The 18,110-nt window shown below is 39.7% G+C and overlaps 1 non-coding gene across 1 annotated transcript; it reads right to left on the reverse strand.

Annotated features, from left to right (window-relative positions):
* Window positions 1–760: 760 nt before the first annotated feature.
* Window positions 761–838, reverse strand: trnal-aag (transfer RNA leucine (anticodon AAG)). The gene has a single exon. It is a non-coding gene; the product is annotated as a tRNA-Leu (tRNA).
* Between the last annotated feature and the right edge of the window lie 17,272 nt (window positions 839–18,110).

Genomic DNA, 18,110 nt, shown 5'->3' on the forward strand with positions numbered 1-18,110 from the left:
AACTTCAATATTCAGCATCACCAAAAGATGTTGCCCAATGACTTTTGGTAAAAGTCTACAACATAGAGAAGGCCTGAAAGGGAAAGTTCACACATCTTTACTTGGCCATGCACTTGACAGGATGTCTGACTGTCAGCAGTGGGACTCCCTAAGATGAAGATCACATGGAGCCTTGCTGAGGGTTAGATGTGTTAATTAGCAGAGGATGGTTTCGATCCATCGACCTCTGGATTATGGGCCCAACACGCGTCCGCTGTGCCACTCTGCTTTCTGTTTGTGGTGGTTGCGTTTTAATCTGTATTTCGCTGATTTCAAACCAATATCATGGTGCCTGGAGAGTTTCGCTATATGAAATGGACCTGCAAAAAGGAGGACCAGATTGGCGTGGCAACTGCTTTTCCTATGAAAAATCAACTTGAGAGCAACGCGCCACAGTAGAAATGTTTCAATCTGAAATATAATTTTGTCATGAGAATGTCAATTCTGTCATTCTGAAATAAAACACATAGAAAGCCCTGAGTAGGTGCACATTTGGCTTTAGGAATTCATCTTCTCACCTTTTAACAGTATATGCAGTGAACCTTTATCAGAATTTTCAATAACATTGGTTCCAATGACTTTTCCCACTGTTCTCTAGAAATTCCAACTGCTGATGGCCACAGTGGTAGATATTGAAGACATACTAATAGAAGCTGCATGAAGCCAGAGACACCAATTGCAGTTAGCAAAGAACACTTAAGCGTGTTACCTAAACAGAGACTGGCAGTGGTGGGTTTTGAACCCACCTGGAGAGACTGGAGCCTTAATCCAGCGCCTTAGACCACTCGGCCACACTACCGGACACAGGGGTTTGGTTCTGAGCTTCGGTCACAAATCTGTCAGGTATTGACCAATGAAAATTGTGTTGTCAAGGCCTGCAACAGCACATATAGCATCAGCAGTTTGAAATGTAATTATGGTGTCCGAAACAGCAGCTAAGGGGCAGGATATCTCTATTAAGCAACTGGTGACATACGGTGTATATTTTCATGAAACCTTGGCAATGTGGGCAGTAAGGTGCCTTCCTGATTTAAAGAGTTGACAATTAGGAGAGGATTGTTTCTAGCCATCGACCTCTGGGCTATGGAGTCAGCATGCCTCCCCTGTGGTACTCTGCCCATAGTTTGGCTTGCACCTGCACTCCGCAATGCCAAACCAATTTCTTATTTCTCTTATTTCGAAACACAATATCAGATCATAACAACTTGAATACTTCCACTCTGAAATGGCTGAGAGAGAAGCACTGCAAAAAATAAGCTGTCACAGACTGCACATCTGTGAGGTTTTTTTTAATGACCTTGATTGTGAGTAACTTTAAAATGATCCTGCCTTGATGCCCACTTTATGACTGGAAACACCAAGTACTAGGAGCTAAATATGACAGTGGTGGGATTTGAACCCCCGCCTCCATAGAGACTGGAGCCTAAATCCTGCTCCTTAGACCACTCGGCCACACTACCTCCATTTGGCTAGAAGTGTTTCCAAGAGAAAACACAGAAAATCAATCATATTTTAAAGCGTCAATGTCCGTAGCGACATAGAAAAAAGGCACATTGCTGATATCCAACATTATTGAAAGTGCGAAGAGCAAAAATCTTTGACTAGCACTCTTTCCAAATTGTGAAAACTCAAATATTCTGCATTGGCCACCACTGATATTGTCTTTTTGATCGCCAGAGGATTTTGACAAGCCACGTTTGGTAAAAGTCTACAACATAGAGAAAGCCTGAAAGGGAAAGTTCAGTCGTCTTTACTTGGCCATGCTCTTGACAGGATGTCCCACTTGCAGTGATGGGACTGCATAAGATAAAGATCACATGGAGCCTTGCTGGTTGTGGGGACCAGATTGGCAACTGCTATTCCTATGACAATCTACTTGGGAGTAATGCACCACAGTTGAAATATTTTAATCTGAAATATAATTTTGTCAAGAGAATGTCGATTCTTTCATTCTGAAAAAACGCTGATGGAAAAGCCCTGAGTTGGTGCACATTTAGCACAATCAATTCATTCAGTCATCTTTTCTCTGAAGCTGGGACTTGATCATGGTGGTGGTGAGATTTGAACCTATGCCTCCGTAGACCATGTCTGTGCTGATATTTCAGTATAAATACATATCACGCTGTGTGTTCTATTTCACTGGTAGCAAAACTGCAGCATCAATTACTATAGGCCACTGAATATTACTAAACATTAAAATGAATGCCCTAAAAAGGTGCATAACTAGCTTTCTAATTCCTTATATTTTCCACCACACACTATAAGTATATGTATTCATTATGGAAATCAGATTCATTCATGAACAGTGTTTCAAACATAGCCGAGGTGGCTTAGGCCACCCCTTCGTGCCAGCACTGGGGCCTGGCCTGCAGATGAAGGAAACAGTCCAGCTCCCAGACACAAGTAGTATCAAAGGGTATGAGTACATTGCACAGTATATTGTATCAGTTATTATTTACTCTCACGATATGTTTCACTCATTCTAACTGTAACTAACCAGTCCCTGTTCGGTCAGGTGAGGAAGTGTGTGTGGATTCCACACCCAGAAGGTAACACTGATCAAGTAAACACTCAAGCAGTGTGTGTGTGTGTGTGTGTGTGTGTGTGTGTGTGTGTGTGTGTGTGTGTGTGTGTGTGTGTGTGTGTGTGTGTGTGTGTGTGTGTGTGTGATTACACAAACTAATTAGTGATGTATCTACTGTCATGCAACAACAGCCAACCGGAGCCAGAATTGCCCAGGGGCCCACAGGGCAACAGACTGCAGCAGTGAGCCCTGTCCAAGGCACCATGGGGCAACAGAGTGCAGCAGTGGGTCCAGTCCAAAGGGCTGTAGGGTAGCAGAGTGCAGCATTGGGACAAGTGCTGGGAGCAGTAGGCCATAAGCAATGACCAGCATTGAATTTGTCAATGGTATTTGGACAGCTACGCTCATAAATTGACCATGAATATTTGACATTTTGCTTACTGAATGACAGTCTGACAATATAGTCTTTCTCCTGACACAGCCCTTTGCATTATTGCCTCTCAGTTTACCTGGCCAAGGTTTGATGGTGCCCATGTTGCTGATGCAAAGTTAAATCTTAATGAAGCCAGAAAAGTAACCCATGTAAACAAAGATCAAATCGCAACTGTTTAAATTGTTTTTTTCATTTTTCCATTATTCATATGTACTGTGTCTGGTATACACTGGTATTGCATTGATACTGTATGTATGCTGTACATTTTGACTAATATTTCTTATGGTTAGCCTGATTGAAGTCTCCAGTAATAATGAGTGCAGCATCAGGATTGCAAGTCTGTGAGCAGTGCAAATCTTTGCAAAGATCCTCTAGGGCAGCCTCTATACTCACCTGTGGTGGGATGTAGACCCCTGATATGATGACTAAATAACTTTTAGTAAATTCCCTTGATAGAAAGTCTGCACTGGTTGACAATAATTCCAGATCAGGTGAGCAGAAACAGAACACCAATCCAGTGTTTAATCCCTCTACATGTTCTCCAATGTTGATGAATGCAGTGATGGGCACAGAGGTGGTTTGCTTGTCTATGTGGGCAGGATCGTAGATGGTGTTTATCCCCTCCAACTTTTTCTCAATGTTTATATACTCAACCAGCAAGGTAGCAGAGTCGGTAGAAGGAGAGTTTACAATGTGGTGAGTTGACCATTTCCCTGTCCTGATGAGTGACTCTGAAGTTCTCTTCAATCTGTCATTCCTGGTTGAACCAGTTAATCTTTTTGGCAATTTACCATCCCCTGGTAATATAGAATTGTTAAGCTCTTGCTGTCAGGCTTCCAACAGATATGTACTACACGACACAACAACTGCAAAACGCAAAAATCCTCCACACAGCAACCTGTTCTCATCTCTGTGATTTGGACCTAAAGTAATTTTTCTGCCTCTTTAGGTGTCATACTTGTGACTCCAAAACCCAAGTGTTCTCTCCCAAATCGATTTATACACATCTGAGCTCTAAAATATGAAATTTCCTTTGATTTCTCTTGGTCCAAGTGTGTCTTAATAAAAGAAATGAACAAAATGAACTGCAGCTCCAAGGACATATATATTTTCTATCTTACCGTAATCTCTGTTTTCGATTCTCTACATTCAGTTTGTTTCAGTGGGGATAAGTGTTGTTACAATTTGTTTCTGTCATGATTTGCAAGTTTCCTACTTATTGTGAAAAAACGGGGGCAATAAAAAAGGAAAATGTCTGACTGTTTTTTTTTCTCAGACTGTGAAAACCCATGTCACATATACTAGCATGCATATGAGAAAAAGTGATGAAAATATATGACAAAACATAAAAGAAAACATTATATATCAACACATTCTTCCACTTTAGTGACCATGGTGACTGTCAGACATGTCTAAAAAAAAAAAGAGGCCATTCTCTTGATTTCCATCTCCCTATTTCTTCATCCTTTCTGTCATTCCCAAAGTACACAAGCGATTGAGTCTCTGTCTTTCTCCCTCCCTCTCTGTCTCCCACTGTTTATTCCCCGAATACACACATTACTAATTAGACAGAGACACAGGTGGTGATAGAGGTGACAGTACAGAGGCCCAGCATGCAGTTCGCTCCACTCCTTGTTTTCCAGTGGTTTAAAAAAACACCAAGACTAAAAATACAGCCTGAACTCTACTGTTTACTCAGATTGCAAATGTAAACAAACCCCCTACACACTCAAAACACATGTAAAATTCATAGTAACTATCAGAAATTCATGTGTATGTTTGTGTATGCAGGCGTGTGTGTTCAGGCAAAATTAAAGTGAATAGGTGGATCTGCTTCATAAGTGTACAGAAAAATGCAGATTCCAAAAACTACATAGTGACATCAGGTTGACAACCCACCTCCCATATCTGAATATAGACAACTGATAGAATGGACAGAATGTAGTATGACAGATTGATAGCATGTAACAGAGTAGCAGTTGTACACACATATATAAACAACCACCACTGTTTTCAGAACCAATGAAAAAGCAGCTTGCAGGGCCAACGCAGCCTTGATGGTGTAAGCACACCTTTACTGTGCTTACCCCAAATATCATTTAATAACACCACAATGAAACCAAAAGTGGGCCCAGTGTGAACAGATAATTGCCCTTCTCCAGCAGATGTTACCCTTCAGTTCTGCTTCTGGCCTTCTCTTTCACTACAACACAACTATATGCCGCATGGGGAAAGACAAAGAAGGATACTTTTAAACATGATAATTAACTGCAGTACATATGTTTGATGGTGTCTTAATGATGAAATTTAAGGATTGCATTCATTTGAGCTGCAGTTTGTCTCTTAAGAGATTTTAAAGGATTAAAAAAACAACAACAGTGTAAACCACTTACTTCCAACATACAGGAGAACACAGCTGAATTTCTGAGTTAGATAAGAAGTAGGATTAGGTTTACATTGAATGTAAATTTAATTACATTTGTTAATAAGGTTAAGTGTGAAGGTTTTCACAAGTAGCAGAATGAAAAGATGGTGGGCTGAATATAAAGGTTGTCAGTGGAAATCCTCATGCATTGTCACAACAATAGAATGATTTTAGTGTGCACAGTAACCTGCTGCCCCTCAGTTGTTACTGCTTAAACAATGTTTAGCATTCATGGAAAAATGCTGTTATCGGAGACCTTACGAAGCCAGTGGCTGACTATGCACTGTGTGTGTGTGTGTGTGTGTGTGTGTGTGTGTGTGTGTGTGTGTGTGTGTGTGTGTGTGTGTGTGTGCGTGTGTGTGCTTGGTGGTGGGGTCCCCATGGTAACAACGTGGAGGAATGGTTCAGTTTGCCACCTGACTGTGTTGAGGCACACCATCTGGTACCATAGTACAAAAATATGTGTGCGTGTGTTTGACAGAGGAGAGTGAATTATGCCCGCATATGGAATTGGGATAAAAAACAGAGTGATATGTGATACACTGTAAGCAGCCGCTCTGTGTAAGATGTATAGCTCTTGGAGTGTGTCTTGGGGGATAGAGAGAGAGGGAGAGTAATAAGGTGTTATTCACTGACCTTGCAGAGTGGCACCAGGAGGTGAAGCAACATTGGTATTTAGGCACTCAACAGTGCCACAGGGGCAGTCATTTATTGTGTGTGCGTGTGTGTGTGTGTGTGTGCGTGTGTGTGTGTGTGTGTGTGTGTGTGTGTGTGCGTGTGTGTGTGTGCGTGTGTGTGTGTGTGCGTGCGTGTGCGTGTGTGTGTGTGCTCACCCATCTGTTGTGTCCACCCCAGGGACAACAGCAGCAGCCAGTTTCCACTCTCGCACACATACACACATAAAGATGGAGGGGGAGGGAGAGAATGGGTAACTGCACACAGAAACAAATTCACAGATTGTGTTTGTGATGAAACTGTGATAATTAAACATCTTTGAAGGAGTGCAAGAGCAGTAAAAATGCAACAGCCCTGGAGCTAATCCAGATTCTGTTTTGCTCGAGAACATTTCTGCAGGGCAGGTGTAAAGATGTTTAATCTTTATTATATTCACTTGTTCACTCTTTTAAGTACCATAAACACATGAGACTGCGTTTCACATCGTGTGCCATCTTGTGTGTAAGCTTTTTAATGCACATAATTTGATCTTATCTGTATCAGCCAGGCCTCGGGCTGCTTAAGACAGCATCTTCCATTCCGTCCTACCTCTACTGCATGATAAGACTAAATACAGTACTGTACATACACAATCACATGGGTGGTCATTTTGTAAGGCAGCCGTGTAAGGTGCTGCATTGAGCATAAACATTTCAGTATTATTTTACTGGCTTCAATCAATCAATCAATCTTTTTTTATATAGCGCCACATCACAACAAAAGGCACTTTACACATAGAGCAGGTCTAGACTGTACTCTTTCATTTGATTTAAAAAGACCCAACATTCCCAAATGAGAAGCACTTGGTGACAGCAGCAAGGAAAAACTCCCCTTTAACAGGAAGAAACCTCAAGGAGAACCAGACTCTCGGTGGGCGACCATCTGCTTTGACCGGTTGAGGTTAGATGGGGTAGAACAGGTCCCAAGAGGATAAAGTTCATACTTTAATATCATTAAAAGAGAGATTAGATTTTCACCAACATACACAGATTTATTCTATTCTGACAGTGGGTATTACTGTGATAGGTAACCTAGAGTGACAACACCCACACTGGTGCAATCTCATTCATTGGTCACTACCCAGAGCTTATCACAATAGGTGAAGGTTGTCACATAAATAGACCAGTCAACCTAGAGCATTGCCTCCATGCTTAGCTTACCCTAACAACCCTAACACCTCACCAATCTGTCTGTTGATCTAACATCCAATCTTAATCTCATGAAGAAGATCCCAAAGTACATGAACTGCTTAACTCGAGGCAGCAACTCGATTCCACCCCAAAGGGGACAACCCATCGTTTTTCCAGGACCACAGCCTTTTGACTCTCATCCTAGCTGCTTCAAACTTGGCTGCAAATGACTTCCAGTGTGTGCTGAAGTGTCAGTGAAGCCAGCAGAACTAACACGGCAAATAGCAGAAATGCAGTACTAGGTCATCAAACTGGACACAAGCCTAACTTTTGAGAATACGAACACAATTCTCACTCCAATTATACAAGGACTGGATAGTCCGCTGTGTCTTACAGGCGTATTCTCTATTTTCACTCATGACAGTTCTGAATAACTTTCTTACTGTAACTTTTGAAAAAGGGGGGAAAATGCACTCAAAGCCCCTTAGTACTGACACTTAATGGTGTCAGCAGCCTGGACAAAAACACACACGCACAGAAACATAAGCACTATACAGAATGAGGGCGTGTATTCAGTGACACTCATCCCACCTTTAAAAGCCAAAGCAATGCATATGCCAACTGTGATAAAGACTTAAAATACTTCGAGTGAAGCACTATGAATTTAGAGGATGCATACACACAAACACACACATGCACACAGAGATAAACAAGAGAACACATGTTTAATTCATAGCTTTAACTGACTGGGATTTATCCGGTTTGTGGGGGCGGTGAAGATAACATACACGCACACACACACACACACACACACACATCCACACATATTCTCTCTCTCTCTGTCTCTCTCTCGCTTTCTCTTTCTAACACACCCATAAAGACCCAAGCACAGACTAAACGCACAAAGAGATCCACCAATGTATGTTAGCACATATGCACACACACACAAACAAAGACATTTGAATGCAGCCAAACACACAGAGAGAGAACAGAGATGAGGTCTTTCCATCCTCAGAGAGCTGGGATAAGAAAGCTTAGAGACAAAGGGAAATATAAGATAATGATTTAACTGGCTTTCACTGGAGGGAGACTAGATCTGATTCTCACTGTCAAACTGCCACATTTTCCAATATGACATCATTAAAGATATAAGCCATGGATAAGGTTATACTCTTGTCAGCAGGGGCACACACACATAGCTGCTGCCCATTTTCCTTGTTTAGCTAAAGAGCCCCTCTGGACCAAATAAAAAAGAAAGCTTGGTTTCTATAATAGTAGCAGTGTTAAAATTCATGCCACTGCTGCTTCTATTCCATTCTTACAATTATCATTGCAGGAAAGCTCCAGCTCCACCTAAAGACCTTTTAATGAGCAATGACGCCATCTTCTTCAGAATCGGCTTCTTCATTTTTTGTGCATGAGACGAAAAACAACTCAACGCCTTTTCTCTTTATAACTCAACCTTTCTTTTGTGTGAATGAATGAAATGTAGCCATTTTTTAATCATAATGAGGATTATTTATGCAGAAGTTAAAGTTGTTCTGTTTTCTTCAACATAACGTTAGACACTAATATCACTATGTTCTAAATTATTTCTCATAAATTAATTAATTAGCACATAGAGCACAACACTGGCCCTGTATTGTAGTGTGCCTGAACTCTTTTTCAGTACTTCTTATCACATTGTATTGTAGCTTATTAATGTGTTAACATTGCTAACCATTTTTAAATTGTTGCCATTTATTTTGGATTCATTTTTTAATGTTTTGAGTGGTATATTTGTAGATGAAAACTTCCAATTTTGCAGCCACGAAAAAGCCTCAGAAAAGGCCAAAGATGTAGTCCTTTATTTCCAACAACTCTTTCATTTATGTAACATTTTTCAAAATGCAATCCCAAAGCACACATATTAGGCAAAATGTATTAAATAAAGGCCAAATACATTTCAGAGTTTGTGCCCAAGAGCAAGGCTATAAAGTCTCAAAAAATGATACAATGTACTGAGTAAACAAACAGTTGTTGCTGCAACTTATGAATAGACAGTGTGTCGCTAACAGGGATTTTAAAGAGCAACGATCAAACCAGCATCTAACTACACTGACCTGACATTTACAGGTATGTTTACATCCTGTTTTATATGCTGCACCCTAATACCACCTGAAAAAGACCATATAAATTTAATAGAAAATTATGCCCCACTAACCAAAATATCCTAATAAATAACCTCATCAATCATGTGAAAATTTCCTTCAGCTCCTTCAAGAAAAACATTGGCTTAGTTGGCAAAAGTCCCAACCAATTCCACAGTTCCCCTGCTGGGGAGATGACTGTTATGGGAATTATACCCTATAGAGATGATAATAAATCCCCTTTTCACATGTGGCCTTATGGTGAGGTTGTGTGACTTGAATTATCACAGGAGGTCAAAATTGTGTGTGAAAAATCATACCAGCTAAAACAGCCTATAAATGCATCTGACTGGCTGTCAAAATGTCACTGATGATCATCAAAGAATTCAGTCAGAGAGCAGAGTTCTCACAGATAGGACGTGTATTGATAAAAAATAAAATAAAATTGAGAGATCACATCAGTGTAAGTGTGTATGTCACCTTCACCTCTCTATGCTCACATCACAGGTAGTATTCCCTCAACTCCATCACCTCAGACAGCAGTGGAAATAGAGCCTGCTGTCTGGGTTTCCCCATTGATTTACAGTTTAGACCAAGTGCCAAAGATACAGACTGTAGGGCAGAACGGGTAAAAAATAAGCTCATCAGCAGTTTCTATGCCAGGAGAATTTTTTTTTATATAAGCCATTGCACTGCATTGGCTCAACATGGACACCATTAGAGAGCAAAAAACTGTTAATACAATAGAAAATCATTTAAGGTAATTAGAATATAATGCACACAATAGGGCAGGCATTTACAGTAGAAGATCCATATTTAATGGCTAATTAAAGGGTACATTTAAAAAGTAAATGTACCCTCTATATCAAATAATACCAACACCAATTTTAATAATTCATCTGATTTCTGAGATGTACTTTTTAGAATACTCATGTTTTGTTTAGTTCTATTGTATTATTCATGAGTTCATTCATGTCTTAATGTAGTATCATTGATTATGGAACTCATCGGGTATCTCCTTACCCTCAATGATTTGAATTTGAAACAAAACAAAGCGTTTTTCCCAGTGTCATAAATATATGTCTTTTTAAAAAGGTATAACATAAGTAGAGGCCTCTGTATGTGGTCAGTGAGCCTCTGTATAGACACAATGGTACCAAACCAGGCAATATTACTCCAAGAAGCTGAGCTACCCATTGATCATATCTGGCAATCACCAAGATGTTGTTTTCCAAGAAACAGTCCTAGCATGGAACTCCCTTTAAGATTTCAAATAGATACATGTTCATTAGTGATCTGTGGAGGTGCTGGTAGGTGTATTGTACACCCTGTTTCCAGTCCTAGTGCTAAGCTAGGTAGGCTAACCACATGCTGACTCTAGTTCTGTATTTACAGAGAACTCCGCCAATTCTTCATCTCAGATTGAGGCTGACTGCTGGAGGCTATGTTCTGCTACTTGGGCATAACACACCTGAATCTCTGAGTTGGACTGGGGGTACTGTAGGCACCAGGTTTTGTTTGAAATAAAAAGGGATATCTCTGTTTCCACTGCATTAATTCTAAACCTTTTTTTTTAACATCCTATCATGAGGCCAGTAATGTTGGAGTGCAGAACAGGCACAGAAGACCTTTTAGCTAATCATAGCAGGAAACGCACAGGTGTAATCAATAACTAATCAGGGCTGCATTGCATTCAAGTGTGCCAGTCTAACGGTCCTTCTGTTAACCATGCTCACCTGCATGGCTTACTGGGACACCTAAATGGAATGGAGCCATAATTAATATTACATGTGCTGCTGTTAAGAAGGCCAACTTGCTCTTATCATACACATTAAAATAATGAAAAGTAACACTATATACGACCCCATACAAATTCACATCCCTGCCAGTTAGCGGTGTGGAGCATTGTTTCAGGGTACTTGGGCAGTAGTTGAAGGATCAGGTGCATGTCCAGATTTTCTTGTCTGGAATTTAAGCCTAATTACTTTTCAAAAACCTAATTAGTAGCCATCCACTGAATGAGCGTGCACACTCAATATTTTGATTTACTTTGTCTCTCATTTCCTCTTTTTTACACTTGCACTACACTTCAGTGGTTTCTCATACTCATGCATTTGACACCATTGCCCTCCTGTGCTTGCCATGTGTAACTGCAGCTGGGGAAGTGACAGGCATCTGAAGTGAGGAGAGAACGGCTTGCATCCCCGTGAGCTTGTGTACAGCCGCAAAGAACAAAGCCTATGGATCATCCTCATTTCAATAGGCTCAGGCGAGCGAGCTGAAGGCAACTTGGCGACAACCAATAGCGTTCTGCTTTCTCTGTTAATTCAAATGGAAGATTTGACACTTTCTCTTTCGACTTGGTTCACTTTTCTTTTCTCCCTTTTTGCGATCCCCTCCTCTCCCTTTACTCACTGTCTCACAGTCTTCCCCCGTTTTCTCCCTCACTCTTAGAAAGTCTGGCTGCACACAGACCAAGGAAGCCCCCGCGGATGCCAGTACCGCTCAGCAGAATGCCAGCTTTGCACACATCCAGTACATACACATACACATACACATACACACACACACATACATACATACACACACACACACACACACACACACACACACACACACACACACACACACACACACACACACACACACACACACACACACACATACACCACTGGCTCAGGATGGCATCTTATTGGATTGGACTGGTACTGTTTGATCAAATGCCTCTGGGGGGGAAGGGAGGAGGAGAGGGCAAATCTGAGCCTCTCACTTGATCGTAAAATCATCTCTTTCTAACAAATGAACAAAGATAGCGAGAGAGAGAGAGAGAGAGAGAGAGAAATAGCTATAGAAGAGGGGAAAGGGAAAAGGAAGGGGAGATGAAAGTAAGAAGAGATGGATGAATGTGGGGAGAGCAAGCTTTGAGAGTCGAGGTTAGAGACTGAGAGCAGGAGACAGAGAGAGTAAAGGAGAGGGATGCTTGGCAAGAATAGAGGGTAATAGAGAGGAAAGAGTCATCAATGGAAAAAAGGCAGAAGAGGTTGGGATAGGGAAAGAATTTAGGAGAGAGCAAGTGATAGAATAAAGGTGAGTAGTCAGAAAGCAAAGGCTATGGAGAGAAAATGAAGAAAGGATGACGACAGAAAGGGATAGAAGGGGGGAAGTAAAGGCAGGGAAAGATTAGGAAAGATGAGTGAGACCTAATAAAACCTGTATCATGTGATACACTCATCTGTTAATTGCCGGTTTTAGTGGTTTGATATTCTTGAACTCCAAAGATTGCTCCTCACGTGTTTATATGTCGGAGGAGGGGGGGTTGATGCAATGTACAGTAACAACCCTATGCTGGTTAGTCATACAGAAAGATACACTGGTACAGTCTTCTAAGTTAGATTCACCAAATTCTCTCAACACCACAAATTACTTGTTTCAACTCAATTAATGCCACTTGTTCATGAGGATGTGTACGTTTATGAGATTTGAGCATAATCAAATTTTCATTCTACAAAAATGTCACCTAAGAGAAGATCAACAAATCTTGCTTTTCAGTAAATCGACAAGGAACAGAATATTCATGAAGTTTTTAAAGTTTTGTTAATTATTCTTTTTTATTTGAGTTTTTATGCAACAAATTTCTAATTTTATTCTAACAAAGGCATCACAATTCTCCAAGTTTCACCCTGTGGAGAAAGGCAGACTGTATGTGGTCCGTTCATGATTTCCCTCATACCCAAGAGAAAATTCCAAGAAGAAAACTGATGAAAGCCAATTTAATCAGTGGTACATGCAACGACAAATCTGTTTGCACGAGTTATTCTTGTATGAGTTTGACTTAACTTTCTGCAGAACTTGTGAATTTCTTACTTTCAGAACATGTTTTGAATCCATGGTCAGTGTTGTTATGCAGAGTTTACAAAGTCCACAGTATGAATAGTGTTCTTTGACCCAAAGATTCAATAGCTTTATACACATGCTGTAAGTTCAGATGCTGTACATTTCTGGCATTTAGTAGAAAATGTCAAACTAGACTTTATATTCTTGCAGGTGTTATGTTGGAGTTATTTGTTTACACATTACTATATCTATGTAATGTCACCCGTACATGTTGCAGAATGGATTTTCACTTTACTTTGATGTTGAGTATCTCTGCCCTTTACATGAACTACTTAAGTTCTTTCCTCTCTATTTTCCTGAAAAGGATTTGGGTGAAGGCCAAAGTAACATCTCTGCTCCTCTTCACCTTAAAATATAAAATGTTCTTCCATCTTTTTTGATCTTCTATCACCAGAATCACTCTTGTTATTGCCTCTCTTCCAAAGATGCATTCAGGTATTCCACTGCAGGTATCATTTTGAGTTCAGCTGGTTTGATGTAAATGCAAAAGTTTGACTATTTTTCATCAACACTGCTAAATTGAAAACATTTTCCACATAGTTATTTAACGTAAGCAGGTATTTTTTCAGCCTTGTCTGTTTGTTTATGTAGACATGTAGAGCTTTGACTGTATCTGTATTGTAAGTATGGCCATTAGTTTGAGCATAAGAAAAGTGAGGCAGAAAGCATAGAAACACTGTTACTGTGAATCCACAGCACCACAATCACTGAAAATTGTAGGCATAACTATCCAGCACTTAAACATGGGCGGTGGTTTCCCTGACAGCTGAAAGCTCCAGAAAATAAACTCTAAGAAGAAAGACTGCAAAGCATAAAATACTTGGCAATCTTCTGAAAGGTAACTTTCCCAGTTTAGGTTATTAACGAGGTGCAATTGTGATTTAATGTTTTGACATTTTTAAGTTTCAGGTTTATTTTATTTATATAGAACTTCAAAAAACAAACTTTGCACCAAAGTGCCTCACAAAGGCAGACACATATACAAGCATGAAAAGATAAACAATTTAAAAAGAACCAAATTTAAGCACAAATTTCAAACCCAAAGAAATCAGATAACAGATAAATCACATTAAACACAATTAAAAGAGAATGAAAGTGAGTCATTAGATGCTTTTAAAAAGTGTCAACAAACTCAGAGAAAGATGTAAGATAATCTTGTTTTATGCTATAGCCTATAAAGAGATTTGTACCTTGTTTTGTTTAAAAAGAAAAAAAAATGGTACTAAAACAGAGTTAAAGAGGGAGTGAATGAATTTGACCAGTGGAGTATTTTTGCTAAACGTGTTTTCACCCCAACATCTGATTTGTCTGAACGCACCTTCACATTCATCAGGTGACTCTAAATGAAAGCCAATGCTGCTCAGTGTGATTATGGTTGCCTATGTATGCATTCAGCAGACACAGATTTCATAAGATGATGTCAATGTTGTGTTTTCAGCAGCAACAATTCAAATAAAGCAGCTTTAGCAACATTTTGTCCTATCAGTCAAGTTTAATCATCATGTCTGAGTACATCAATTTGAGTCCAGTGCTGGACTGTGCTTGTCTACACAATGCAGGGTAGACATGGTTACCTCAGTCAGTACAATTTAAATCTAAGCTCAGTTGTTTTGTGCTGACTGCAATGACGTTATAGGGAGGAAAGAGCAACATTCTCTTCAGTTTATATAGAAGGGAGAGGTATAGAAAACAATTAAAAAGACCCATTGTCAGGTTCAGGCAACCTAAAACACTTAAAATATCAAACAAAGGAGAGAAGACAACAGGATTAGAGTTTTTACTTGCAAGGAGAACGGACAGATCTGCTCAGTTAAGATCTCCAACCCGCTCTGAGCAAATCTTGCCGAACCCTTTCTTTTTATTGCTTTAAGGGAGTCCCTAATTTACATAGTCATTTTTGCTCTAAGGAGTAGGGGTCACACATCGGTCACAAATAGGTCACTGATCGGTCGCTGGTCTGCCTCGGATGGACACACACACTTCAAAGACATTTTGATAAGGGTTACAGCTTGGCCATAAATCTTCAGATAGTCGTCCTGTGCAGGATCACAGGTTGGTCACAGATCTTCAGAGAGTCCTAAAAAACAACTTTAAAAAACAGCATGCTTGTACACCATAAGGACTAATGATTATAGAAAGGGGTAAATATGGGATAACTTATATACAATAATTCCAACACCCATCTTACATCCTTCATTCTGAATATAAGTGTTAACCTTCTGGCTATTAGTATATGTGGAGAAGTTTTCATATCACACTTCTGTAACTGTAATACTGAATACTGGTTTAGCTTACAAACTATTTGTGATGTCAAAAATAAAAATTGGATTTCCAATGAGCACAGAGAAACTTTCAGCAGATGAATGTGAAAACAGTCTTCTGGTGTCAAACTCTGCACAGTGAAGCTCAAACATCCAACTGTAAGAACAAAGAGAGAAACACTTTTTGAAAGGAGGGGGACTTTAAATAGCAGCACTTAAGTTTTTGTCAGTTTTTATATGTCTTTGTTTTTTGAGTTGAATGTATGTAGTTTAGCTTTTTAAATGTCATTGTGTATATGAATTATTGTGAGGATGCTGCTGAGTATACGCTGTGATGCTGAGCCCAATGGGACTATAAAGTACATCTTATCTCATGACTGTTGCTGTCACATTTTCTGCATTGTTTTTGGCTGCTTGAGGTTTGACTGACACTCTTTTAACTCTCACATCTTGTTGCACCCTCTTCTTCTGCAGTGGTTTAATGGCCCCCCAACTGGAGAATTAGCACCACCAGCTGTTTATCTCAACAAACCACCTCCTAATATTTGCATAATGGTAGTGAATTGAAATGTGTATTCATTTGCATTTTTTCTTCTTGCTCATCTTCTGGGAATTTAGTTCAAATTTGCACTATATTTGGATAGAAACCTGGCCTCTGTCTCTCGTGTTCATCTTGCAGTGTGCTGAAACACATGCACAGCAGCCACATAGCTTTAAGCTGCGGAAGATCTGACTGAGACAGAGTGGCCCCATGTATTCATCAGTATAATTACCACTGTCTCTTTCTCCGTGTGTCTCTTTTCATCACCATCTTTCAAGCAAACCTCGTCCTTTTTTACTCTCCTCCTGTCTGCAATCTGGTCTACTTCTTTGTCCCAACACTCTCATTTTATCTCTGCCAACATTCTCTCACTTTTCTTTCTATACTTCTCTCTTTTATTCTCCTCATTGCTATCAGTGACTAGCTGCAATCAGACAGAAAGATCTGCCCCTTATGACTATCTGGCTGGCAAACTGTCTGTCTCTGTATGTCTGTCTTTTAAAAAGCCCATCATCCACAGTTCAAAGTCTCTCTGCCTCTCTCTCTCTCTCTTTCTTTCTTCTTCTCTGGATCTCTTAGTCTTTATGCCAGCTAGCTGTCTGTACAATGAGATAGGTATAAAATCTAATTCACCCTTCTGAAACAAGTATTAACTAGTTCCCAGTAGAAGGGCTCAACTCTAATCCACAGGCTGTTAGGATGGTGATGGGCTGTGTAGTGTTTAGCGGGGGTAGGTTCCCTGCTGGAGGCGACAAACACATTCGCCAAGAAACTTTTAACCCTGTTTATCGTCGCCTTCGGCACTTCATATCAAACTAAATGTGCTTTTTTTTCGGCTTACAGTGCCAGTCAAAAGTTTGGACACGCTTTCTCATTCAAGGGAAATGAAAGGTGTGCCTGAGTTTTTGGTTGGTTATATGTGTGCTGCATGTGTGACTTTTTCTGTATCGTATCAAATGATTGCTGTAGCATCACTCTGTTGCGGGGACATTATGGAGACTGTGTTGGTTATGTCATGAGTTGAAGCAAAAGTTAGGACAGGGAATGTACAGGAAAAGGCATCACAGTGACATACAGGTAGCCATTTATTTGTAATCTCCAACAACCAGTGAAAACAAGCAGAAAAACTCTAACTCAAACTCAAAACAAAAAACGCTCTTGAAAATTATGATTCAAAAAGGTTAACAAACAAACATTATATAATTGGATTAATTTGACAGAATGAGAGTAGATGTTTCTGTGATGGTCTTGAAGATACAAAGATGAGGCGAATCAGGAGTTCTGCCAAGTATTTTTGACCAAAAGGATTATTATTTCACAGTAAGTGAAGGAACTTATTGACATCAGACATTTCACATGGCCATATCATGTACCAAATGTGGAAGACAGACATGAAAAACATGCTAACACAGTAGGAGCTTTTCACAGGTTAAAAGACTCCCCAAAAAAGCCCCTAAACAGACCTTGAATTAGTTCTTTTTTAAATAGAAACCAGCCTTTCCAATGTTTAAAACTGAACTTTTATGCTTATTTATCTATTGAATTGATCTTGAACAACAACGTCAAAGTTCAGTATTTAACATGGTCAAAACAAAATGTACAAAAACATTCAAAACACAAATGATTTTCTTCTCAACCACCATCCAACTCCACTAAACTGGAGACCTTGTCTGCTCATACCTCCACGGTTCTCCACAAAAGACAACTCTAAAAGGTTATTCTTTGATAACAGCTTGTGTATTATTTCTGGCAAATGAACATCATCCTGATAACAATTGATGAAGATTTGCATCATAATTTGAATTCATTTGGTCGGTTGAATAAAACAAGCACTCTAAAGATGCCACCTTGTGCTCATGGGAGTTGTGATGGGCGTTTTCAGACATTTTATGGACTAAACAATTCATTAATTCAAAACTATAATCAACACACTGCACTTTTCACATTTCTTGCAGCACTATTAGTGTAGTACATAGTAATTTCACATATGCACTTTAGCAATAAATTAGTTCTGCTTGCT

Source organism: Scomber japonicus, chromosome 8 (genome assembly GCF_027409825.1).
Source record: "Scomber japonicus isolate fScoJap1 chromosome 8, fScoJap1.pri, whole genome shotgun sequence".
Taxonomy (NCBI): Eukaryota; Metazoa; Chordata; class Actinopteri; order Scombriformes; family Scombridae; genus Scomber; species Scomber japonicus.